The sequence below is a fragment of the Lissotriton helveticus genome, chromosome 6 (genome assembly GCF_964261635.1).
Source record: "Lissotriton helveticus chromosome 6, aLisHel1.1, whole genome shotgun sequence".
Lineage (NCBI taxonomy): Eukaryota > Metazoa > Chordata > Amphibia > Caudata > Salamandridae > Lissotriton > Lissotriton helveticus.
Genome location: NC_136067.1, coordinates 733,709,750 through 733,736,444, shown reverse-complemented (window position 1 = coordinate 733,736,444; position 26,695 = coordinate 733,709,750). Strand labels below are relative to the sequence as shown.

General features: G+C 44.5%; 1 protein-coding gene across 2 annotated transcripts in view; it reads left to right on the top strand.

Moving 5' to 3' along the window:
• The window catches only part of KLHL32 (kelch like family member 32), a 945,199-nt gene that overhangs the window by 36,394 nt on the left and 882,110 nt on the right, over positions 1-26,695 (top strand). The window lies entirely within an intron of this gene.

The window sequence follows — 26,695 nt, the reverse complement described above, 5'->3', positions numbered from 1 at the left end:
GGGAGGTTGCACTAGATCTAAGAATTCCTCCCTCTGAGAATCAACTTTTACCAGCAGAAACGTAGCAGAGAGGCTGCCCAAAGTTGTCGAACGCTGTAGTGCATGGATGTTTTGGTGCCTCACATAGGCCAGCAACTCTGACCTAAGTATCCTCGGGCAACTCGACTCGGGGGTCTCCCATAACTGTGGCAAGCCTACATAATAGGAAAGGGCCTTAATATGAGATAACCAGGGAATGTTTTTATTCTTTATTTGTCCCCAAACCTCAAGAAATTCCGCTCTATAGGCTGAGAGCTCAGGTACAGACCAGAGCCTTCTCCAATAGAGATGGGGTCGTGCGGCTACCAATTCCTTAATAGACTCCAAACCCAAATCCAGTCGGAGGGGTGTAAGCGGTGTACTTTGAGGTAGGCCCACCAAGTTTCTCATGAAGGACTGTTCAACCTTTAGGAGGCTCAGTGTATTTTTATGTCCCCAGAGTTCTGCGCCATATACGGCTGCTGTCCTGGCCTGTAGTCTATAAATCTCTAAAACGGGAGCAACAGGTTTAAAATCTTATGTTTTGTGGAGTTTGCCAATACCCCCTATAATCTGTGTAAGTCTCAGGGCAGATTTTGATATTTGGTGGCCCCAATCAAAGTCCTCTGTCAACGTGACACCAAGGTAGACAAATGTTTTTACCCGTTCAAGGGGGATGCTATTCAGAACAGGGTTAGGGCGGGTCTGCCTCAGGGGATTGAAGATCATGAACTTCGTTTTCTCCAGGTTTACCTCCAATCCCCGCGAGGCACAGAAAATTACAAACCCGTCCAAAACCCGCTGGATGCCCGTTGACATTCGGTATAGCAACATAGTGTCATCCGCGAACATCAGAGCGGGCACCCGACCAGTAGCTAACCAGGGAGCGTCATTATCCTTGACACCATTTAAGGCATCCACCAAGCCATTGATGTAAAGGCTAAATAGTGTTGGAGCCAGGACGCACCCCTGGCGAACACCCCTAGATACAGGGAAATGGGCCGAGAGGTCCCCATTCCTTCCACACCTAACCTGGGCATATTTACCTGCATGGAATCTAATCAGGACGTCTAGTAGATACGACGGGAGGCCCAATTATTTCAACACCTTCCACAATCTTTCCCTACGCACAAGGTCGAATGCGGCCCGCAGGTCCAAAAAAACAAGGTAGAGGCTGCCACCCTCTACTCTTGCAGTTTTCCAGAATAGGACCTGGACCCTAAAAATTTGGTCCAGGGTCGAGATGCCAGATCTAAATCAGGCCTGGAGAGTAGTTAGTATTTCATATTCCTCCATACATCCTTGCATCCTGTCCAATATGATCCTACCCATTAGGTTCTGAGTTGTATCTAAAAGACTAATGGGCCTATAATTAGATGGGGTTAGCGGGCAACCCTTCTTGTAGATGGGGACGATCTCAGCTCCCAACCAGGTGTCCGGCAGGTCAGACCCCCAAAGGACCGCATTGAACAGGATTACAAGGGAGGGTGCCCAGATTTTAGGCTGGGGTTGAAATAGGTCACCTGGCAGTCTATCAAGGCCGGGGGCTTTATTTGGGAGAAGTCTTTCAATGGCAGATTCCATTTCCTTAAGGGAAATACCCCCTCTGTTATCTTGGGGTGTCGCCTCCCGATTTTCCAGGTGATCCAGCCGTGATCCCACGGCCACGACCCCCAGTGAATAAGACTCTTGTGAGAAATCTAGGGCCGGGGATAATGGGAGAGCCGTGACTCCATCTAACGTCTGGTCCAGGCCTGGAGTCGCGTGGTCGACGCACTCAGGACTTGTGTAGAGTTCTCCAAAATGTGCCTCCCACACTGAGGGAGCAATGTTCGGGAAAATGGCCTCACCTTCCCCTCTTACACCTGAGTTAGCTATGGCCCAGAACAACTTGGCATCCTTTGAGAGGAGCGCAGATCTCAGCTCTTCCCATCTCATTTCCTCCCACTCTCTCTTACCCCTGATGATTGACTTTTTATAAAGCAGTCTAGATGACCTTATTTTTACGCTATCTTTGGATTTAACTGCTATGAGGAGATCCCTTTTTGCCTTCTTGCAGGCATCCTCAAACCAGGGGTGTGTCTTGTCCCCACGCCGTTTGTTTCCACTCAATGGGTAAAACACCTCCCCGAGTGCCACAGCTAGCTGCCTATGTATTTCAACGGCTTGTTGATTTAAGGCTGGATCGCCCATCTCTAAGATCCGAGGAACAGCGATCTGATATATTTTAGCAAGCCTATTAGGGGAATCCAGGAAGTAAGGCCATTTAACCCTTCGCCTGTTATTCGTTAGCATAAGGGGTATGGCCACAGTATTAGGGTTAGGTTTGGGGTTTGTTAGTCCGAAGGACCCGGGCTTAAGGGTCAGAACTAAGGCATTATGATCACTATCTTGCCTCGGTAAGACCCTAAATTCTTTCAAGGTGACCCAGTGTCTTGTTTCCATCATAACATAGTCAATGGTGGAAGTTTGGTCAGTCCTATTAAATGTAGCTACTCCTGGGCGATCAGGATCCAACCTCCCATTGCACGTCCGCAGAGACGTTGCAAGAGAGAAAGATTTTATTTGGAGGACCAACGGGTTCCATGCCCTGACTGGATGGATCTTGGGGTCGGGAATGTGCCAAAATGAATCTTCTTCATCCTGGTCACACATCTCAGGACTACCCAAAGGCTCGAATTGACAATTAAAATCACCTCCGAGGATTATCACAATTGAGGGATCTAACGCCTGAATGAAAATGTCCAGTGCTTTAATTGTACTCGATTCCTGCCCGTTCTTAACTGGCCTCGAGTAGATGTTGATTATGGCTACTTTAGGCTTATTTTGAGGTGATAGTAGCACACATTGGACATCTGGGGAGTTTGTTTGTATTTGGGTGGCGTGGGTGCCCAAATGGGTGCCTATCCATATCGAAAGACCACCCGATGGGCGGCCCCTGCCTCTAGATGTTGCCAGGATATCGAAAGTGGCATAGCCAGGACTCGCACTCCCCTCAAGTGCCCAAGTCTCCTGCATCATGCAGATATCATGTGCTGAGATAAAGGAGACCCACTCTTGTGTAAGCAGTTTGGTTTTTAGCCCGGCTATGTTCCAAGAGAGGATTTTTAGACATCCTTCCACTGCGACAGCAGTTCCTTGGGATTCCCCTAGTCCATTTGCAGGGGGGCTATCGCTAATGGGGGTCTTTGGCCGGTTATTTTTATCCCTTTTTTCCAGGCTGGATACGTCCCATATGTCTTTACTAGCCACTTCTCGTTGGAGAGACCGGGCCCCCCGTTGATACTCCAATTCCCCCTTCCCTACGCTTACCTCCCTCATCACAGTATAGGGTACTCGAGTGGTAGAGGGATCGCATTCCTTCATTGCAGTTTCTTTAGTAAACTCCCCAGTAACGGGTTGCAGTGGTGGATTACCATTCACTAGGAGTCAATCCACTTCCTCCAACATGCTATACCTATTCCTGCGAGCTAGCATTGGGAGTGCAAATATGTGTGGATGTGTGCCCTCCCCTGTTGTTCGCCACTGCTGCATTCTGTTTGTTGGATTCCTATAGCCCTCGCTGTGGTGAACTCTTTTAAAATAGGGAAATCTCAGGTGTTGACAGGGTAGAAATGGGACAAGTGTAGTGGGTGGATTAGGCTATTAGTTCTACTTGGAGGCATGTTGCAAATGTAATCTACAGCCAGGGTGTCCCTAAAATGAATTACTACAATATCTCCTACCGTTGTTTTTGGTCCCCTCCCAATCCATGCTATTCTTCTAACAGCGAGTATCTCCCCAGGAACATTTGAAGGTAATGGCCTATTTACATTTAACCATTGGACACACTTATTTTTTAGCTCAGTGTGATCTTCTCTTTTCACCTCACATAAAGTCGGAACACCTTTGAGTACTATAACGTAGGGTAGGGATTCTGGGGGTAAATTTATAATTGGCAATTCGGCAGGGGTGAATTTAGGTGGTACCTTTTTGTTCCTTAACTCACTATTTTTGCTCCCATTTATACCCTCCTTAGGGTTAGATCTAAATTTATCAATGTTAGGAATGGACGTTCCAACAACCTGGTGGATTTGGCCATGTGCGTTATTTGTAAGGGAGGGAAAAATCGGGGCGCATGCAGGCTCAATGGTAGTTGGTGGAACTCTTTCATTTTTATTCTGCATCGAACAGTCTTTTAGTGTCGCTGCCCTATCACTAAGTGTATTTTTAGATCTAACACCAGGCTCGGGAGGAACAGGGTTCCCCGAGGAATTTACGGGTTTAGCAGCCCCTACACCCATATTGTTAAGAGTTGCGGCTAATCTATCTAGCTTAGATACCAATGGCTTGATATGGGTAGCAATAGACTGCTCCAAGCAAGCCTGCAAATCGGCCACCAAGTTGGTCACCCAGCACGGTACTCCTAGAGTTGACTGCGGGGTGTTGAGGGTTGGTGTTACAAGGTTATGATTAGCCAGTTTCTTTTTACCCGTTTTTTTTGGTAGTCTTTCCTTTTTGTTTCCGGGGCGCGATTTGTTTACAACAGGGATTTCCAAGGGAGGGTTGGAATTCAAAGCAGGATAGTTAGCCTCAATGTCTATGGGGGCTATTGTAGATGAAGAGTACTCCAGGATACAGGTGAGTAATCAAGGTAGCGTTTTATTAAGCTTGGTACAAGTATTCAGCCTCCTGCCTCAGCAACCGCCAGGTCGGAATGAAGGGAATCTGGAATCCACTGCATGCAATGCATGATTCCAGATTCCACATTCCATGGTGAGAGGCAGGAGAAGCATGGAGATTACAACATATCTTCTCTTCTTAATGAACAAAGTATGAGCCATAAAATTACAAACAAAAACATAACCAATCATGTAAAATTCACGTAACTTAAGCAATGAAATTAACCAAACAATGTGATTATTATTATTAATAAAGAATGAAAAAGAATCCTTACACAAAAAAAGGATGAAACTTGTACTACATAAATTTACATTGTTCAATCCTACTTTACAGTGTATTATGTAATAATTAAACAAGGAGAGTAAATGGAAGTAAGGAAAAAAGTTAGTGTAAGAATTAATACAATATAAAGTTATCAAACTTCCTGGGAGTATTACGCTGTCTTAATGAACGTGAAACTGCTTGTGCAGGCAGACTGACCTGTTCGTTAACTAGTCCTGATCCACTAGGAACGGATTTGGGAATAGTCGTGACACCAGGACTATTTGAACAGGAAGAATTCTCAGAATCACCAGAGTCATTCTTAGCAACTCCACCACTCCCTTTCGCAAACAGAGCAATCCTTCTAAAATTCCAACTCTGGCCATTCTCAAGTACAACATGCCACTTGTGTACCTCTCTGACTTTGAAAGGATCAGAAAACTTGTTTGCTCCAGACTCCTTTCTGCCTAACTTAATTTTAACATAATCACCAACATCAACTTTACCAACTTTCCCTTTGAAGGAACATTTGTCTTGCATGGAATTAACATTAGGGGGGCACTCAAACCCCTGAGACTTAAGTTCTAACAACCACTGAGGAATCATCTTAGTCTTGGGAATTCTACCTCGCATGGTCACAAAGGGAACTTCATTAGTCACACTATGAATCGTGGTATTGTAGGACCATACAGCTTCTTCCACAGCGGTACGAACATTCCGTTTACCTTGCAAAGCTAGTTGAATAACGCCCTTAATAAGTCTGTTCATGCGCTCTACAATGCCGTTCCCCTGTGGGTTATATAAGGACGTATGCATGTGTCTAATACCATGGTTGGAAAGAAAAGTTTGCATGGAAAAGGACGTCAATTGTGTACCGTTGTCTGTCAACAATACGCACGGAAAACTTTCTTTCATAAAAACCCACCTGAGATACCCAATCACATTTTCCGTGGTTATATTCTTCATGAACTCAACACTTAACCAACGAGAACAAGCATCCACTAGTACTGTTGCAAACCGACACTCAGCAGATAAGTAGTCCATAGGACCGATAAAGTCCAAACAAACCTTGCTCCAAGGTAAATCTTCGCAGCTGGAGATAGACCCTAAAGGACGTGAATGTACTTTGAATCTTTTTTCACTCTCCTTACACATCATACAGTTCTCCACCCAGCGCCTTACATCATCATCTAGACCCGGCCACCAAAAGTTGGTCTTGAGACGTTTACTAGTCATACTCTGACCGAGGTGACCTTCATGTGCCAAAGTAAATAATCTCTTCTTTAGTGGAGTAGGAGGTACAAACCTTTCACCTCGCAAAACGAAGTCATCAGAACTACCTACGCTAAGTTCCTCCTGTACCTGTATAAAACTGCGTAAAGAAGGTTTAATGTCACCTTCACGCTTCCACCCCAACCGGATGGCACTCACCAATTCAGAAAAATCAGAATCAGCTAAAACAGCATGATGCCACTCTTCTCTAGAAACAGAATCAAAACCATTTGAGCAAACATCACTGAAATCATCAATCAAGCATACAGTTTCATCATCAAAATCATATGATTTCCCACAATCAACAGGGAGTCGGGACAAGCAATCTGCTTGAACGTTCTTCCAACCAGAGATGTGCTGCAGAGAATAATCATACTCCTGTAACCTTGCAGCAAATCTCATGAGCCGAGGAGAACCTTTACTCGCTCCCCCAGGTGACAGTATTTTGAGAAGAGGCTTGTGGTCTGTTCTCAGTGAAAAGTGTGAGCCCCATACATAAGTACGAAAGTGCGACACACCCCAAACAGCAGCCAACGCTTCACGTTCTATGACTGCATAATTACGTTCTGAAACTGTTAAGGTGCGTGAAGCGAAAGCTACTGTTTTCTCTGTGTCACCTTTCTTTTGAGAAAGTACAGCTCCAATGCCATAAGCACTTGCATCCACGGTCACAAACGTATCTCTGCCTGGTTCATATGTGGAGAGAATACCTGCATTGACGATCTCCAACTTGATCGTTTCAAAGGAATCAGATTGTAGGGGACCCCATTCAAATTGAACACCTTTCTTAAGGAGTAATCTCAACGCTTCAGTCTTGTGAGAAAAATTGTGGACAAACTTAGAATAATATTCCACTAGCCCCAGAAATGATTTCAACTGTTCTTTGTTTAAGGGAATGGGAGCACATCTGATGGCTTTCAATAAATCTTCTTTGGGTTTGACACCAGCATGTGATATAGTGTAACCTAGGTAATCTATTTCCGTTAGCATAAACTGGCATTTATCTTTCCTAAGGGTAAGACCTGCATCAGAAAAGATATGTAACACCTTGGTTAAGTTATCGTTGTGTTCAGATTTGTTAATCCCTGTCACTAAAACATCATCTTGGAAATAATGAACTTGTTTCAGGCTTCCAAACAAGGAATGCATCATTCGTTGGAAAACGCTTGCAGCGGAAGCTAACCCAAAGGGCAATCTTTTAAATTGGAATACTCCTTCAACAGTGACAAAAGCAGTAAGTTCCCTGGACTTAGGATGAAGAACTACTTGGTGATATGCTGAACGGAGGTCTAGTCTACTAAAAAACCTCGCCTTGTTCATTAACAGTACCATTTCAGAAATATTGGGGAGTGGGAATTTATCTACTACTATGTTCTGATTGAGGGACCTAAGGTCCACACAAAAACGCAATTTCCCATCTTTTTTTTTTGTAACATCGACAGGCGAAAGCCATTCTGAGACTTCTACAGGTTCTATAATGTCCTGTTTTTTCATGTCATCTAACATGTCCTTCACTTCCTTGCGAATAGCAATGGGTATTCTCCTGAGAGCGTGTCTTACGGGAGAGGCGTCTTTTTTAAGTTTAATGACATGCATGTAACCACTCAATTTGCCCAAATCTGTGCGAAAAACATCAGCAAATTTATCTAAAATAAAGTCAATACTATGACATTCATCAATCACTAAAACACTTTCAGTAGAACGCGGGTCTAAAATAATATGTAAATCGTACTGTTGTATCCAGCCTAAAATCGCTGGGCCGTCATCTGAAATGTACACTTTACCATAAGAACTTCTGCCCTTAAATGTGAATGAGGCATCCATAACACCCTTGATGTTAATAACTTGTCCACTATACCCTTTGGGAATTATGTCACTTACTTGGAGTGTCATATCAGGCCAGTGTTTTTTGAATAAGGACATAGGAAATATAGAATGCATAGAACCCGGGTCCACAAGTAGTGTTATGGTAGCTCCATTTACTATGAAATCGGCTTTAGGCCTTTGTAGACCAATACATAAACATGTTTCCATATCATCACAACCTTCAATGCATAAAGACATTTCATTGGGAACATATTCATCATCTACAAAGGCAACTTTGTTCACAGAAGGTGACCTGCAGGCCTTGCTAATATGGCCTTTCCTCCCACATTTCATGCAGGTTTTGTCTCTGGCAAAGCATCCCGCAAAATCGGCTGCATGTGTCATGCTGCCGCATCGAAAACAACCCATAAATTTGCTTCTTCCAATTGAACTAGTATTTCTGTTTCTCTGTTTAAAATTAGTGAATTTGGGTTTAGCATCAGTTGAAACTAAGTTCTTAGGCTTAACATCCGTGGAAGTGAAATTCTTATCCACCTTGTTCACAACACATATGGAGTCATCCTTGTTCATATCTAAGTTATGCATTTCTTCCATGCATTTGTCGGCTTCTTCTACTACTTTCGCAATGGCTATGGCCTCCGTCAGACTAGGGTTCTTTGCAGCCCAAAGTTTTTGCTGCATCCTTTTGTTCTTGCATTGGACGATTAACTGGTCTCTGATCATCTGATCAGTCATGGGTCCAAAATCACATTTAAGAGAAAGTTCCCTAAGTCGTGTAACCATTTGGTCAACGGATTCTTTATCTCTTTGAGGCATGGTGTAAAACTTGTGTCTCTGCATAACAATGTTCACTTTCTTTCCGAAGTATTTCTCAAGTCTCATTTTCGCTTCCATATATGGATTATCGACTAGCTCACCATCATCACCACGTAATTCAGGCAAAAATTTAAATGCGTGTTGACCACCTTTGCCTAATGAATTTAATAATATTGCTTTTTTCCGTGATAATGGAAATCTAAGGCCATCTATGGCCTCTAGGTAGTTCTCGAAGACACCAATCCATTCTTCCCATTCTAAGATCGGTGTATCTCCTTCGGCCAAAAATGGAGGGGGAGGAGCAATTGTGGAATTCGCTGTGGTGGCCATTGTAGTAAGAAAAATAGAGTAATGCGGAATTAGGCTGAGGCAGGAGAAAAAGTTTGTGTATGTTCAGTCAGATAGGTAAGTTTAATGTATGACTGTTGAATCTGATGAAGTTCAATATAAAAATTGTAAGTTTGGGAAATGGTGGAACGAATGAGAGAAAAAAAAAAAAAGATTTATTTTTTTTATTTATTTATTTTTTTTATTTTATATGATTGTCTTAATTGTAGACTATATTCCCAATTTTCGTAAATTTGATCAAAGTTCTGTTGTATACGAGTAAAGGGCGTATTCTGTACCGCTTCCGGTTCAGATTGTAGCGGTTGAGTTATGGCTTTGCGACGTGGTTGGCAAAAGTACTTTTTCGTGGTTGGCGAAAATTTAAAATGGCCGCCGTGCGTGCTGATTGCTCATTGACGCGTGATGACGTCGAGCGCGCTGAATGATGTCGTGCGTGCACAACAGGGAAGTCCGAGCGCGAGCAAGAATGCGTGCAATGTTATGTCGCTTGGCAACCAGGGCTCGTGCAGGCCGTGAGTAACCGTTGACGGGCAAAGCGCTATTTCGTTCTTCCAAGCGGGAAAAACAGCAAAATTAACTCACGGTACAAATGTTATCATCAGGAATTTCGAAGATGGGTGGCAGGTTCAGGGGAGAGTGCCAAGTCGCTATGCCAGCTTCAAGATCATCCTCCGTGGAGAAGACGCGATGACAGAGGGATGGTGGCAGCTCAGAGGGTTCGCAGGATCGTCGCCAAAATATTGTAGATGAAGAGTACTCCAGGATACAGGTGAGTAATCAAGGTAGCGTTTTATTAAGCTTGGTACAAGTATTCAGCCTCCTGCCTCAGCAACCGCCAGGTCGGAATGAAGGGAATCTGGAATCCACTGCATGCAATGCATGATTCCACATTCCACATTCCATGGTGAGAGGCAGGAGAAGCATGGAGATTACAACAGGGGCCTCTATAGGGGCCTGAGCACAGGGCAGCTCCGCAAAAGAAGATGTTAGGTAGGAGCTTGATTCAGGGGCATTAATTTCAATAGTTGAATAGTCCCCTCCTTGGTGGGGAAGACATTCCGTGGGAGTGAGTGAGTACCTTCTTTCTGTATTTTCAGTTACAGTAGCAACAACACCAATAGTCTTTTGCAGCATCTTATCTATTGCCGTTAAACTGGGTAAAGGTTGTGATGTGGCCACCTGTAACCTAGTATTTGGGCGGGATGCAGTTGGTTTGTGTTTTTTACCCATATGGCTCATTTTTGCGAGATACTAGTGGTTAGGTAATACCCCCTTCCTAAATAGTCATTACTCCCTCCAGACTACAAAATGGGTCAGAATTTGAACAATATTGGGCAGGGCGAATTAAGTCTGCATGAAAGTACCTTTAGTGAATTGTCCAATCCTCAGTGATGTCCACGGCAGGCAAAAGGGGGGTAGCCCGTCCCGTCCTCTTCCGTTCACTGACGGCCACAGACGGTCCCACCCTTGTCCCGGGCTTCTCCCGGCGCATTCCCGCGCGCTCCCGCGCTGCAGGCACAGTAGGCTAGTTAAATCACGCCTGAGGCTGGGGGTGTGTCGATAATCTGGCCCAGGTGTGCAGGAACAGACAGAGTCCTGGGACTTGCTGTCCCCCTGTGCAGGTAGGAGTTTAACAGGATAGCGCCACTCCCACTCAGGGCGCTAGTCGGGAGAGAGTCTTTTTCTCCAAATACTTCCTCGGGTTACGGGTCTGATCACCGTGAGCAAATGAATCAACAAAGGATAGGGGCACACTCCAGAAGCACGGTGCCACCACCACCAGCGCTGCGGGAAACACTTATCAGTAAGTGCCATATATTTAGTTATTAGTGAGATAACTAATGGACCGATACATCCGACATTCTAACAATACATTCAGATTTTGTGCATACAACCTTGGCAAAGTCAGAAAGCTCACCCTGCCCCTTGTCCCACCTTAGCACCTCCCTTTACTCCACCCACTGCTCCTTTTGGTGAGTACCTGCACTTATTTTTTTCCATTCAAAGCACTGCATACAGCCCACATACTGGCCTGTCGGGGTAACTCATCTGGCAGTGTTAAATTACCCAATAGGCCAATCAGAGGCTGGCCATTGATGAGCAAGGGTCGACTCTGGCTCTAAGAGCATGTTCACGAGTAGAGCCTTGAAAATATTTTGCATGTAAAGATCATATTGCCCGCTCTTCAAAATTGAAAAAAGTGCATTTCTGCAAGCAGAAGCGTTTCGCCTTAGCACATCAGATTATATCAGTGCCTTGAGAATATTTGTTGAAAGTCACAGTTTTTAAACATGAACTGAGAAACATTCCAGCCCCCGTACTGATGACAATGCTATTGCCCTGTATCCTATATGTAGCCTAGATTCATATTATAGATGAAGCAACATTATAGGTTAATCAACCAAACACAACAGGTTTTTGTACAGCAGCCATCCTAAATGCACCTATTTGAAAATGCTCTGATATGTGATAATGAACAAAAAGGAGGCTTGGCAAAATAAAGTATTTATTTAGGAATACACATTTTGGTCAAGCAGGAAAGGATGGATTGATCTTACATTTTCCTGTTTCATACTGTGCAATTCATCCTCTCGATGGGTATCTCTTTCTGACATCAAAGGTTAATGCCTTGTCCCTAATTACTGGAGGATTCGATTACAGCTTGAGTGACCGGCAGAATCCATATGTTCATTTTGCCCGTTTTACATAGCACAAACCTTGCCTAAGGATATAAGAGCACTTCACAAACACTGCAGACTATGTTACACATATTTTGTTCAGCACATGGAGATTTGCTGGGTTTCACATGATGCTGAACCATGGCCGAGATTCAAACCTGGCTCCCGTGTTATATAGTTGGCTACTGTAGACACTATGCGGAATCAAGAGAGCGAGAGAGGACCAGATAGCTAGTCCTTATCCCCGGGGTAATATGTGATTTAATCAAAAGGAGACTAGCTCATATTTATTTAAGATTACAAAAACAAGAAGACTCTGGTATGTTTCATCACGGAGTGGGAACACCTGGTGAGTGTGTTCATAAAGCCCTCACCCACCAACCTAGTTGGTGGCATGCTTCATCATCGGGCCCACCCAGTAGCACCTAGCGTGCTCCGGGTGTGCTTCAACGCCTGATTACAGCGGAGCTGGTATTTTGCTGAGTGTGCAGTGAAGATAGTTAAGAAAGTGATGTTAAAACGGCTAGGCGGGGGTCCCAGTACCCGAGGGTAAAATTAGACTTTAATACCTGGGCCTCCGTCAGCGGTTAAAATAAGGCTAGGGGATGTAAGTGGCGAGTTACGACCTCTCACATCCATAAAGAACGTAGCACACGCAGGGGGTAGTTCCACGAAGATTTTATTGCGGGAACTTTACAGCAACAAGACGCGTTTCGCCATCGGGCTTTGTCAAATTGTGCAGCACAATGACATCAAATCGGATACCTGTGTGCTGGCCTGTTTTCTGCCTTATTGGAGTGAAAGAGTGTAAGAATATATATATATATATATATATATATATATATATATATATATATATATATATGTCATTCCAAATGCCCAAAAGCTTTGCAGGACGCACTCAGCAGCCAGCCTTCCTTTCGGCGTACCTGTGACAGCTGGTCCCACACCCGGATTGTTTTTCATATGCCTTACGCGTTTCGAGACTTCGTGTCTCTCATCAGAGGCAGCTTCCACAATTGAGTTTGTAAGATGTTCCTTTTAATTGTTCACATTCATGCGTCACAAAAATGTTCACGCCCACTCAGGTTGCGTATATCATGAAATTTGCATGCTGGTAATTGTAGTCCAGAGGAACACCGCATTATATTACCTTTACTAGGTTCCTACTCACATTGTGTTGATAAAAGCTTGTGTTTCCTTAGTAGGATTCGGAGTGTTTTGGCCAGTAAATTTATGTCAGACTCGCTGCGCTGGTCAGGTTTGAACATGGTTTCAACTGCAGCCTCAAGCTTTTATCAACACAATGTGAGTAGGAACCTACTAAAGGTAAAATAATGCGGTGTTCCTCTGGACTACAATTACCAGCATGCAAATTTCATGATATACGCAACCTGAGTGGGCGTGAACATTTTTGTGACGCATGAATGTGAACAATTAAAGTCACAGGTACGCCGAAAGGAAGGCTGGCTGCTGAGTGCGTCCTGCAAAGCTTTTGGGCATTTGGAATGACATAAATTACACGGCGGCCCTCGTCGTGGCAAGACGCACCATCTTGAGACCTTAAGAGGCTGCAGTTGAAACCATGTTCAAACCTGACCAGCGCAGCGAGTCTGACATAAATTTACTGGCCAAAACACTCCGAATCCTACTAAGGAAACACAAGCTTTTATCAACACAATGTGAGTAGGAACCTACTAAAGGTAAAATAATGCGGTGTTCCTCTGGACTACAATTACCAGCATGCAAATTTCATGATATACGCAACCTGAGTGGGCGTGAACATTTTTGTGACGCATGAATGTGAACAATTAAAGTCACAGGTACGCCGAAAGGAAGGCTGGCTGCTGAGTGCGTCCTGCAAAGCTTTTGGGCATTTGGAATGACATAAATTACACGGCGGCCCTCGTCGTGGCAAGACGCACCATCTTGAGACCTTAAGAGGCTGCAGTTGAAACCATGTTCAAACCTGACCAGCGCAGCGAGTCTGACATAAATTTACTGGCCAAAACACTCCGAATCCTACTAAGGAAACACAAGCTTTTATCAACACAATGTGAGTAGGAACCTACTAAAGGTAAAATAATGCGGTGTTCCTCTGGACTACAATTACCAGCATGCAAATTTCATGATATACGCAACCTGAGTGGGCGTGAACATTTTTGTGACGCATGAATGTGAACAATTAAAGTCACAGGTACGCCGAAAGGAAGGCTGGCTGCTGAGTGCGTCCTGCAAAGCTTTTGGGCATTTGGAATGACATAAATTACACGGCGGCCCTCGTCGTGGCAAGACGCACCATCTTGAGACCTTAAGAGGCTGCAGTTGAAACCATGTTCAAACCTGACCAGCGCAGCGAGTCTGACATAAATTTACTGGCCAAAACACTCCGAATCCTACTAAGGAAACACAAGCTTTTATCAACACAATGTGAGTAGGAACCTACTAAAGGTAAAATAATGCGGTGTTCCTCTGGACTACAATTACCAGCATGCAAATTTCATGATATACGCAACCTGAGTGGGCGTGAACATTTTTGTGACGCATGAATGTGAACAATTAAAGTCACAGGTACGCCGAAAGGAAGGCTGGCTGCTGAGTGCGTCCTGCAAAGCTTTTGGGCATTTGGAATGACATAAATTACACGGCGGCCCTCGTCGTGGCAAGACGCACCATCTTGAGACCTTAAGAGGCTGCAGTTGAAACCATGTTCAAACCTGACCAGCGCAGCGAGTCTGACATAAATTTACTGGCCAAAACACTCCGAATCCTACTAAGGAAACACAAGCTTTTATCAACACAATGTGAGTAGGAACCTACTAAAGGTAAAATAATGCGGTGTTCCTCTGGACTACAATTACCAGCATGCAAATTTCATGATATACGCAACCTGAGTGGGCGTGAACATTTTTGTGACGCATGAATGTGAACAATTAAAGTCACAGGTACGCCGAAAGGAAGGCTGGCTGCTGAGTGCGTCCTGCAAAGCTTTTGGGCATTTGGAATGACATATATATATATATATATATATATATATATATATATATATATATATATATATATATCGAGTTCCACAAGTTGCCCAAGGCGGGGTGCACTCCACATTCAACATCCATAGGGTCAGAGAAGAATCAGGCACACTCGACGTCAGCAGATTCCTGACGCGTTTCGGGATGAGCTCCCTTCATCAAAGGCTGTCTGCTGCACAATGAAAGCCACCATACGGATTTCCCAGCAATAGCCCTCGTTTTTAATTCAATGCAGTTTAACATTCAATACAGGTGAGTAAATGCACCATTGCTTTCTGGGACTGGGAGTCCGTGAGTAAAAACCCATGTGGGCTGCTGGCAGTCTATTGCACAAAGTATTGCAAATCACGGGTGTGTCTTTAAAATCTTCCCCCAATGCTGCCTTGTGTCAAAAGGTCCCGCCTGCCGAACAACAGTCCAGCGCAGGAACCGCTAAGTTTTGCAGCGGTGCTCCCCTCGACCGAGCCGGCCGGAATATAACGAGTTCCACAAGTTGCCCAAGGCGGGGTGGACTCCGCATTCAACATCCATAGGGTCAGAGAAGAATCAGGCACACTCGACGTCAGCAGATTCCTGACGCGTTTCGGGATGAGCTCCCTTCATCAAAGGCTGTCTGCTGCACAATGAAAGCCACCATACGGATTTCCCAGCAATAGCCCTCGTTTTTAATTCAATGCAGTTTAACATTCAATACAGGTGAGTAAATGCACCATTGCTTTCTGGGACTGGGAGTCCGTGAGTAAAAACCCATGTGGGCTGCTGGCAGTCTATTGCACAAAGTATTGCAAATCACGGGTGTGTCTTTAAAATCTTCCCCCAATGCTGCCTTGTGTCAAAAGGTCCCGCCTGCCGAACAACAGTCCAGCGCAGGAACCGCTAAGTTTTGCAGCGGTGCTCCCCTCGACCGAGCCGGCCGAAATATAACGAGTTCCACAAGTTGCCCAAGGCGGGGTGCACTCCACATTCAACATCCATAGGGTCAGAGAAGAATCAGGCACACTCGACGTCAGCAGATTCCTGACGCGTTTCGGGATGAGCTCCCTTCATCAAAGGCTGTCTGCTGCACAATGAAAGCCACCATACGGATTTCCCAGCAATAGCCCTCGTTTTTAATTCAATGCAGTTTAACATTCAATACAGGTGAGTAAATGCACCATTGCTTTCTGGGACTGGGAGTCCGTGAGTAAAAACCCATGTGGGCTGCTGGCAGTCTATTGCACAAAGTATTGCAAATCACGGGTGTGTCTTTAAAATCTTCCCCCAATGCTGCCTTGTGTCAAAAGGTCCCGCCTGCCGAACAACAGTCCAGCGCAGGAACCGCTAAGTTTTGCAGCGGTGCTCCCCTCGACCGAGCCGGCCGAAATATAACGAGTTCCACAAGTTGCCCAAGGCGGGGTGCACTCCACATTCAACATCCATAGGGTCAGAGAAGAATCAGGCACACTCGACGTCAGCAGATTCCTGACGCGTTTCGGGATGAGCTCCCTTCATCAAAGGCTGTCTGCTGCACAATGAAAGCCACCATACGGATTTCCCAGCAATAGCCCTCGTTTTTAATTCAATGCAGTTTAACATTCAATACAGGTGAGTAAATGCACCATTGCTTTCTGGGACTGGGAGTCCGTACTGCTTTCCATCCCGCATTGGAAAAAAAAAAGAAAAATTATTTATTTATAAAATATATATATATATATATATATCAATGCTTCCAATATCCACGGATACTCAATCCATAAAGAACGTAGCACACGCAGGGGATAGTTCCACGAAGATTTTATTGCGGGAACTTTACAGCAACAAGACGCGTTTCGCCATCGGGCTTTGTCAAATTGTGCAGCACAATGACATCAAATCGGATACCTGTGTGCTGGCCTGTTTTCTGCCTTATTGGAGTGAAAGAGTGTAAGAATATATATATATATATATATATATATATATATATATATATATATATATATATATATCTCCGATTTCCTGGAAGAAATGACGATGAGTGGACCCAGGTACTGGTACATTTCTCAGTGCTTTATTTGTGCATAAAGTTCAGCCAGCAATCTGCCATGACGCGTTTCGCTTCCACCAAGAGGCTTGATCACATGACGTGTCATAGACATAAAGTAGGGCATGTAAAGTGCAAAAAAGTGCGCAAACTAGCTGCTCAATCAATTACAAGCTCATATTGGAGAGTAAAAAAATACTTATGCATTGTGTGACATTCAGATGATATAAAAGAGATGGTGTCTAAAATTCAATCCAATTACAATACAAAAATATATAAATAATTCATCTGTAAAAATTATTAAATACATATATATACATTATATACATGCTTATTTACCCGATAATAAATATATTCATATAGTAGGAGTCCATCCAACTTGATATTCTAATGTCAAACTAGCCAATGCGTATTTTTCCTTTTTAATGACTTATGCCAGCTAATTTTTTAAACGCCGCACCAGCAAGCAATTCTATTTCCATAATAATTAAGGCCCAGTGGGCCATTTCAAACTTTGAGCAACACCTAATAAACTTTTATATTTTAACCCCCATAAACTGCCCTCCACAGGTGCTGTAGATGACATGTAATGAATTAATATGTGCAAGGGCATAAAAATCATAAAACCCTACAGTACTTAAACCGTGTTAACCTATAACTAATCAAGCAAAGTTTTTCTAAAGAAGTTTTAGGAAATGAAGGTATCACAGTCTCCTAGTTGTTATATAATTACATCCTAACCTACTTTCCAGGCATATCTAAATGGCCTTATCGTAACCCCTCAAAAATAATGAATTTCAGAAAAATAGCCAGTTTATTTTAAAGACCGGTGTATAAGTCTTCGCTGGCATTCAGTCCCCATGGGCTTTTGCTGTCTAGCTCCAAAATATAACGTGTCTCAAGGAGACGCAGTCTAGCTTCCCTGTCTCCTCCACGTTTTAATGGTAAGATGGTATCTATTAAAAAATATTGGAGATACTTGGGGTCACTGTTGTGCTTTAACTCAAAGTGACACGCTACAGGGTAAGTCTGGTCTTTTCCTGAAATGGCTCTAATGTGTTGCAGGATCCGTTTGTGGGCGGCAGCCGGGTGCTGTCCACATATCTTAGCCCACATGGACACTGCAGCACGTAGACCACATATTCAGTTTTGCAAGTTAATCTCTTATTGATGGGTATTAGTTCACTCTTAAAAGGACTGGAATAGTGGGTTTTATTACAGCCAAAACGACAGGCCTTACATGAAGGACATTTCTTAAAGCCTTTGCTTGAAGCCATCCAAGTGCCCGAAATCGTAGTTTCAAGGCTGTTACTGGCCCAAGCATTGGCCATAGAGTGAGATTTTCTAAAGGTCAGTTCTGGTCTGTTAGCCACCAAACTGCCTATCACGGGGTCCCCCCTCACAAAATTCCAATTTCTGTAAAAAAAAAATCCTGATTTTGGAATGTTGTTTATTGTAAGTTAAAATGACTCTTGATTGGATTTCTGTTGTAACGACATCAGACTTGGCGGTATTAATCTTAGGGGTGAAAGCCTGTTGTCTCGTAATCATTCTCGTACGGGCAATGGCTTTATTAATTGTCTCCTCAGAATAACCCCTCTCCAAAAATCGCCTCTTGCTTGCCTCCTGTGCACTAATACAATCTGACTCAGAGCTGCAAATCCGTCTCAAACGCAGCATCTCCCCATAGGGGATGCTACGGATCAAATGGTGCGGGTGTTGACTGACCGCGTGTAGCACTGTGTTTCCCGCGGTTGCTTTCCTGTGTAACCTAGTGGCTAAGTCGTTGTTGTCCACAAACACCTCTACATCAAGAAAACATATTGATTTCGTGTTAATTTCCGATGTAAATTGCAAATTAAAGTTATTGTTATTTAACTCTTTTGCAAAGGTCTCAGCACTACTATAAGAACCCTTCCAAACCATAAATAGGTCATCAATATACCTCAGGCATAACACTACATTGTTTGACATAGTATCCTCATGTTGATACAAGAGGACCCGCTCCTCCCACAGCCCCGTGTGTAAACATGCAAAGCTGGGAGAGAAGCAGGCCCCCATGGCAACACCCCTTTATTTTTTGGAATACCTGATTATTGAATAAGAAGAAATTCTGCTCCAAACATAATCTTAACATAGTCATATATTTTTCTTTTCTTTTTTTTAATGTATTTATATTGTTTGTGGGGCCTTGCAGCTGGAAAGTATTGTTGGACCAGTTGCTTGATTTTTGTGCTTTGCAGAACTTCTTTGAATAATTTCTTTAATTCTAAATTACTGTTAAAACATGGCCTCAGGCCATATTAGATTGATAAATTAAAAATGTTGGCATGCTGTTTCCTAAACAATTCCATCTTGACCTAAAAGGCACTCGCACAGTTGGGTGGATGGCGTGAACCTCAATTTCATGGGCAATGCATCCTAAGATAAGGTATAAAATCAGCATATCAAAAATACAGTAAAAAATAACAAAGGACTGGCTCAGTAAGTGAGCTCAAAGGTGGAGGTAACAATTTATGAACATTTATTACAAAAATGTAAAAGTTCTAATACAGGATAATTAAATGCAGAAACTGCTGGAAAACATAGAAATCAATTTCCGTAAAGACCATCAGTACAGAAAAGTGAGAAAATCGGAGAAAAATGCTTAGTCCTGAATGTGCAGCAAATCAGAACGAAAACAGATAGCATTCGTAGTAGAACCCAAAAATCATCTGACTGACCCCCAAATTTGAGGGTTTATGTAGGAAATCTCCCCGTAGAACATCATGGAAAAAGCAGAATCATAGTGTGAACAAAGGAATACATTTTCAAAAAATTAGAATAAAGACTTTAGAAGCGTCATACAGCCTTACCAGATAAGTACTAACTCACTACATGATCATTGATTCAGCTCCTTCTGACCTCATGTCATCCAAAGGTGTCAGAACAAAACAGTTGCAAAAACAACAGTGACCCATTGTAAGTGAAAGCAGTGCTAAGAGCAGACAGAAGAACCTTGGAGAAATGTTTGATTACTGGGCTCATACTAGCGAGTCTTATTTGAGAACAGTGTCCCTCAGAAATAAACAAACATAACTTGCTTGACTACGTACAGCAGATATAATAAACAAAGCACGAACATAATGAGACCTCTATTATGAACAAGATGGCAATGAGGCTTAACAGAGGCTAAGTTGACATGTCATTAAAATACATTTTAACAGGTCTTCTCAAAATCATTTTAAAATCTATAGCATCAGGTCAACACAGTTAGATTGCATGGACTCAACATAATCTCCAACGCCGACACCCAGCTCGTCCTCTCACTGCCAGAAGACCTCTCCACTACCATATCTAGCTTCCACAGATGTATGATGAATGTTGCTGACTGGATTAAGGACAACTGTTTCAAGCTCAACATGGACAAGATGGAAGTCTTCCTCTTTGGGAACAACACCTCGCCATGGACAAATGCATAGTGGCCTGCTGAACTCTGCCTATCCCCTGCCCCAACAGACCGTGCCCTCAACCTTAGCATCATCATGGACAGCAAGCTATCTATGAAGATACAGGTAAACACAGTCTCATCTGATCTTCATGTGGCTCCCAGTCAACACCAGAAGGACCATTACGCAGGTTCTCGTCACCAGCAGGCTGGAATACGGAAACATACTCTACATAGGAATCACTGTACGTCTCCTGAAGTGAGTACAGACAATGCAAAATTCAGCTGCAAGACTCCTCCTCGACCACCCCAGATGGACCCACATCATACCCTACCTCAAGAAGCCACACTGACTCCCGATCCAGAAGAGATGCCAGTTCAAGATGTTGACCCACGCATACAAGGCCCTGCACAAGGAAATACCAGCATACATCAACAAACGCATAACCTTCCACCAACACCTACAAACAGCCTCGCTCCTCCTCGCAGACACCCTCTAGATTCGCCGAGGCAACAGCGGAGGACACTCCTTCTGATATCTGGTGGCCAAATCTTGTCATGACCTTCCCCTGCGACTCAGGGCTGCCTCATCCCTTCGGGAATTCAGGAAAGAACTCAAGACTTGGCTGTTCGTATTAACACATCACCACGAAGCCAGGGGAGGCTCCTCCATGTGGGCGAAGGACAGTCGCCCCACTGCTTTCTCACAATGCGAGAAAGCAGAAGGGTTTCGTTGGGGGACGGGGGTGGGTCGTCCTGCTCTTGGGCAGGGGAGGAGTGGCTTACCCACTCTGTGGGCTCTGACTGTTTGGTCGGTCCCAGGGCAGACCAAACCAGTCTTACTCACTCTCCCTTTTGGAGAAAATGAACTCCCCGTAGATGCCTGGATCCCCTCACCGCTACGTGTCTGGTGCTCGGCCTGACGCATGGGCCGCCTGGGTCTCCTCCCCACTGCACGCGGGGCCCGGAGGAGGCCACGGGATCGCCTGGGCTACAGGAAGGCATCTACTTCTCCCAGTTACCCCGGAGTTCACTTCCACCGTCTGAGCCATCGGAAGTTGCCCTGAGTGCCGACCGTGGTTTCCTGTGGAGCCATTCTTCAGCGCTCTGGCTCCGGAGCAAGATTGTGGGTCTCGCTACCGTCCGAGGTGAGTGTAGGGGTCACGGGAACTAGGATTCTTCGCCGCAAAGGTATAACCAACGCAACTGGGGACGTTGGGTGCAGAGTCTACTCGACGACGCAGGAAAGACGGGAGGACAGCGCTCTCTCTACATTGCGCCGCCCCCCCAGGAAAAGTTTGTTTGATTATATTTGCGCTGTCTCCACATTCCTTTGAGCCCTCATTTTTGGACCGTTATCACAAAATCTGTCGCAATCTTGACACAACTTGTGCTTGCTACATTTTAATCTACCCTCGAGACGACAGAGCTCTCCTCATAAAGGTACTGTTTGGCTTTATTTTTATTTAGTTTTTTCTGCCTCTCCTTATTTTGTTTGTCTCCTCTTCTCATTTTTAATCATCCCCAGGAGAACCATGACTCAAAATGGCTGTGGTCATAAATTACATTTAGCAAGTCACCTCCCCCATCCACTGACCATCACTAAGTCCTGGTAAAAACATTGTCTTACTGGGATCATCAAAACAGTTATAAGACTTGACTCCCCACCACCATGACCTATTCATCTTAATGGAAACAGGACTCATCTCCTCATCTTCATGAGTTTAAGAGAAACTGAAACAGGACTACTCCCCCTCTCACAATTCCTAACCTAATCATCATAATGGAAACAGGACTTATCTCCTCATCCCATGTGAGAGTTAGAGAAAGTGAGACAGGACAACTCCTCTTCGCACAATTCCTGGAAACAGACAAAGGACTATATAGCCACTCTCTATCTTTCCTAAGGTGTCGGCCATCTTAGACTAGTCCCACTTCAGGCACCCTAATCACATTCTCTTCAGCTGCGACTTTCCCTCCCACACTCATCAGATCAGCACCTCAGAGCATTCTACAGTACTACACACTCAACTCACCTACGCCACAATTCTCACCATGGAACTCACAGGCACCCACACCTACAAAATCAATTACCCCCCCCAAGCTCACTAAAAAATCTGCAAAACGTTTCAAACACAACTTGCTGAAATCCCACCCAGAAACCCCTTTTGCAGACCCTTATTTTTCACTTCACAATGGGGTCACGACCACAGACATCATTTTCTACACTAAACACAGAGTTCAATGGAGGAAAGCCTTCCTAACCTTACTCACGGTTTCCTCCACGAGGAAGTCCGCCCATGGTCTATTGATTTCCAACGCACCATCACAACTCTTCCAAGCGACGGCAACCATCACTATCTACAACAACGGTACTATTCTCACTCAGTCCAAGGATCGTAGTCTTAACCTATTCGATGACATATATTTCCCAATATTAAAGAGCATGTATCCAATCCACTTACTCCTTCCCAACTGACTCCCACTCCTAGCACCCAAGCCATTACTTCACCTACTCATTACCCCATCCTCCCACCCCGACCCCCTTGCCATCTAGGTGCTCAGAGCCACACGCCTCCCTCAACCCTTTTACCCCACACTACAACACACATCTCCTCTCTTCACCTAAGCCTTACCTACGTCCTACCCACATTAATGTAACCGCTAACTCACCCCTAGTCAAAATGACATTTCCCCTAGAACGTCCATATCCCTTCCCACCCCTAGCCCCCCTCCCCATCACCACCCCGCCTCCTCTCACATCTAGTCCCCCCTCCTCCTACACCACCCTCCCCCCTACCTTGGCATTGCCTCATAACGACACCCCCCACCCCATCATTGTAGTCACTCACGCACCCACTAGGGAAACACCTATCACACCTCCTCTTCCACCACCATCCACTCCAACTTCCTCTACACCCACGCCTAACACATACCCAACATTCTACCCACTACCTCTCCATACTCTCCCCACGTCTTTATCAGATCTCACACCGAACCGAGCCAAATCTCCTCAACTTATACCACAATCTACCACCCCCACCTCTACCGTTCCTAACTCCACTTTGGACAAGATTACGTCCACCCTTCTCCAAATTAAAGATGAGCTACAAACTTTCAAAGAGCTGTTTTCGAATCAACCCAGGCACCCTTCACCACCTAGTACCCTCTTATCCTGCAAGCCCCCCACCCATCCTACACTCTCACACAAACACAACCCTCCTTACTGGACCTCAATTCCTGCCTGTAATTCTTCCCCCGCCCTATATGAAGCATCAATCCACTTTCGTGCCCTCCTACACTCCTATAATACTGCTCCCATGGCCCACACAGCCACCACACACCTTCCCATCCCTACTATCCACTCTAACCCTCACAGGCCCCCTACACAAAACAATAGAGGTACCATCTCTAATAATCTTTAAAAAGTCACCCTCACTCTGGACCCCTCCCCCTCCCTCATCAACCCGCGGCTCAAATGCACACTACTAAATTGTAGATCTGCCCCTAGACACGCATCGGACACAGCAGACCTCATTATCGCACTTGACCTTGACCTGACAATACTCCCCGAACCTGGTTAACAGAATCTTCCTCCCCACTCATTGAGATTCTAGTACCCCCTAACTATCACATCATCAGATTGGATAGGACTGGCAAGACAGGAGGTGGAATTGCATGTATTCACCGGAGCAACCTCTCAGTAACAAGAGCCATCTCCCCTATATTCTCCTCCTGTGAACACATCTGCCTCGACCTCAACAGTGAGGGTAATCCAGTATGCTCTCTGCATATTACCTACCACCCACCAGCAGACAACCTCACCTTCACTGAACACCTCATGGACATGATCACAACGAACTCGGGTCGACAAAACACACAAATATTCCTTGGTGATTTCAACCTTCATTGGAATGATCAAAATGACTCGGTGGTCAATACTCTCAAAAACTTGCTCAACGCCCTAGACCTCACCCAAATCTGCAACAGCCCCACTCACGACAAAGGCTCTATACTGGACCTAATCATCTCCAAAGGTGACGCCACCCAACTCGACTCAATCCATTCCTGTGATTGGTCTGACCACCACATTATCACATTCTTCATCAATGAAAATGTGAAACTCAGCCCGGTTCAATCCACCAAACCCAAGGCCTGTAAAAGAGACCTGAAGAAAGTCAATCCCAACTCTTCACCTTCTCCCAGTTACAATCTTCTCCTACCCCCTACCGGCACCAACGATGTTCAGGTTCTCACCGACCACTTTCTCAAGTCAATGACCACGATAGTCAACGAAGTTGCCCCCCTGCAGTTAAAGAGTCTCCTCTAAAAACTCAAAACCATGGTACAATGGTCTGCTTATCGAAGATAGACGAGCTATGAGACTAGCAGAACGCAATTGGAGATCTGCCCCTTCGGCTATGCACCTCAAAACACTAAAGAAAAAGAGAAACGCTTACTTTAGAAAAATCAAACGCTCGAAAACTGATTTCTTCAGCCATCAACTAGACCAAGCAAAAAAACGGCCCAAAAAATTATTCGAGCTAATCAAAACTCAATCCAAGGAAGAACGTCAACGATTACATAACACAACTAGCACTCTACCGTCCTGCGAAGAATTCTCTACCTTCTTTAACCTAAAAACAGATAACCTCAAAATGATCTCCTCACTGATCTAAGCCTATACTCCAGCCCCCTCAGGAAAACACCCATTAAACTAAAAAACAATGCTACATGGTCGTCCTTTGATACTTACACGGAAGAATCTATAGGCAAGATCCTCAGTACCCTGAAGCCCTCCAATCACTTCTCGGACCCTTTACCTGCTAACGCTGTAAAGGACTTTATCCCATGGCTTCTCCCGCTCTGGACCAAAATCATTAACAGTTCACTTCAACAAGGATGCATCCCGGACTCCCTCAAAGTGGACAAGTATCGCCCATAGTAAAGAAACTCACAGCAGACCCTACCGACCCAAATAACTATCGCCCTATCTCCAATATCCCTACCTTAGCCAAATTGTTAGAAATATTTGTTCACCTCCAGCTGACAAAACACATTGAGCACTTTAACCTCCTCAACTCACACCAATCAGGCTTCCGAGCAGGCCACAGCACAGAATCAGCTATGACACACATAATTGATGACGCACTTCAAATTCTTGATCAGAAAGGTACTTGCCTCCTCATTCTACTCGACCTCTCATCCGCTTTCGACACGGTCAAACACGAGAACTTACTCGAGCTGTTGAATATCAGAATGGGTCTTTCAGGGACAGTACTCAAGTGGTTTACCTCCTTTCTTCATAACCGGACTCAGAAATTCAAGATTAACAACACTATGTCCACACCCATTCCAGTAACACTAGGTGTCCCACAAGGATCCTCCCTATCCCAAACTCTGTTCAATCTAGTCATGGAACCACTCACCACACTGCTTCAAGCATCTAATATGCAATTTCACATGTATGCAGACGATACCCAACTCTACCTTAAACTACAAACCCCTGAAGACATCAAACTACTCAACTCAACGCTTAAGAACACACAGACATGGCTGGCTTCGAACCATCTCAAACTTAATGCTCTAAAAACAGAATTCCTCCTAATAGCACCTCCCTCCAACATCCCCATCGCTCAAGATTGGCTTAAACATCTCACTGCATTCAACGTTCAACCTATCATTGTGGACTCAGCAAAATCTTTAGATATAACCCTCGACTGCAATCTCAATATGCAACATCATATCAGCAATGCAACGAAGGGAGCTAATTTTCAAATCAATACCTTGATGAAGCTGAAACCCTTCCTCCCAGCCAACGACTTTAGGACCGCAGTCCAAGCCCTAGTTATCCCTCGGGTTGATTATGGAAGTGTCGCCCTCTGCGGCCTCCCCTTATCAACAACCGCACCCTTAAGAGCCTCTATTAATGCTGTAGCGAGACTCATCACTGGATCAAAAAAACGCTCACACATCTCTCCTGACTTAAAATCCCTGAATTGGCTACCATACGAAGCCAGAATACACCTGAAAATCGCGTACATTACACATAAGGCCTTACACCACAACTCACCCAGTTACATCGCTCAGAAATTGACAATTTCAGGGGGCTCAAGAGCCACAAGAAGCGCAGAAACTCTCCTTTTGAAACCACAAAGATTCCACTAGAAAACAAATATATAAATGCTCCTTCTCAGGGATGGCACCCAGGATCTGGAATGCCCTCCCTCCTTATCTCATCTACGGCGTCCTTCAAAAAAGAAGTCAAATCGATCCTCTTGACTAAATTCCCATGAATATAAACTGAGGAAATCTTGTGACTAGTTATCTCTCCCTTGTATTACATTGTCTGAACTGA